Below are 1643 nucleotides of genomic sequence, written 5' to 3' on the forward strand. Positions count from 1 at the left end.
GATGTGTCTGCGGCCTCAAAGACAAGTCCAGAGGTGGGCAAACCTGAGTTCTCAAAGAACTGAGAGGTGAGTGAGGCCGGACTTTGGTGGTGATGGAGCGGGGAGGGCAGGCACAGGCTGTATATGAGGAAATGACCTGAAATGACCAGGGACATAGGGAGGGTACATGACTGCAGGGTGCTGGAAGAGCAGGTTTTAGGCTCGAGAGCATAAGCTGGAGGCCAGGGTCATGGTACATGGGAGGGGTGGTATGACTGGATGTTGGGGGAAAGCTGACAGGACTTGCTGAAGGGTCAGATCTGGGGTGGGAGGAGAGAGGTCAGGGAGGGAGCCCAGGTGCTTGGCCAGGTGGAGTTTGCTGCCCATGAGTCAGCCAGAGGCATGCCCAGTGGGGACTGCAGGCAGTGAGCTGGATGTGCTGCTGGTACTCACAGAAGTGGCTGGGGTGGAAGGCAGGACTTTAGGAGCATCTGGCTTATAGGTGGGACATATAGCCAGTGGACTGGAAGAGCCTCAGGACTCATTGGAGCTTGGGTGAGCAGTGGGAGGTGGGGAGAGGGCAAGTGTGGGTTGGGAGGTCAGGCTGGGCTGATGCCCCCCAGCAGCTCTGGGTCCAGGATATAAATCTCATCCTGTGTGATCTCAGTCACATAGTTGAGATGTTCCTGGGCCCAGTGGATCCTGTAGAAATGGCTAGCAGTGGTGTCATACAGGAAACAACACTTGGGGGACAGCTTTTGGCATGTCGGGGACTTGGCTGTATCACCAGAGGTTCACGTGGATGTCCAAGAGAGAACTCAACCTGGAGCAGTGGTGACCAGGTTCTTGTCTTTGTGGGAGAAAGAATTCAAGAGCGAGACAGATGCAGGAAAGCACAGGAAGTGTACTGAAATGAAAGTCCACACTTGAGAGGGAAGTGAGGGGAACGCAGAGATTGAGTGTACCGAGGAAGTCCTGACCAGGGTATTTATACCTCCGGGGCAGGACTTGGTGACGTCCCTTTGTAGTAACCACAATGTAAATGAGATTATAATGACACTATAATTAGCTAAAGATCAGGTCCCAGTTATAGGGATTAGCCTTGCTGGATGAAACTGGTTCTTTTTCTTCTCCAGCTGCAGGTGCTGGATACAGTCACTTGTTACTTGTTGTGAGCACCTGGAAGGGCAGTGCTCACATTTCAGTCTTTTCCTGAAAGTCAAGGGGACATTAACCCCTCGGCAGGGCCCTATGTCCCTGCGTGGTGCTCGTGGCCCGAGTGGGGAACTAAGTCCCGACACACAGGCTCAGATAGAGCGAGTAACACGCTTTATTTGGGAACCAGTGTCCCTCCAGGGGCCAATGCCCTGGGAAACACAGTAGGTTACAACATACAAGATAACATAGAATTTAATAATGAACCAAGTCTCAGAGTCAATCAAGGTGGAGAAGGTCCCTGTTCCAAGAGAGATGACTGCACCCCCAGCAAGTCTGAAGCAAGCTGGTCTTGCAAGACAGAACTTCGGAGAGTCCCGGAGTGGGTCGCAACCCCTTTGGGGGTCGAAGGAACCTTTCACAGGGGTCGCCTAAGACCATCGGAAAACAAAAAGATATTTACATTACAATTCATGACAGTAGCAAAATTACAGTTATAGAGTAGCAAC

At 52.0% G+C, this 1643-nt stretch overlaps 1 pseudogene; it reads right to left on the bottom strand.

Annotated features, from left to right (window-relative positions):
* Positions 1–520: 520 nt before the first annotated feature.
* Positions 521–1643, bottom strand: part of LOC109388787 (diacylglycerol kinase zeta-like) — a 3807-nt pseudogene continuing 2684 nt past the window's right edge.

The sequence above is a fragment of the Hipposideros armiger genome, unplaced genomic scaffold (assembly GCF_001890085.2).
Source record: "Hipposideros armiger isolate ML-2016 unplaced genomic scaffold, ASM189008v1 scaffold_207, whole genome shotgun sequence".
Classification (NCBI taxonomy): Eukaryota; Metazoa; Chordata; class Mammalia; order Chiroptera; family Hipposideridae; genus Hipposideros; species Hipposideros armiger.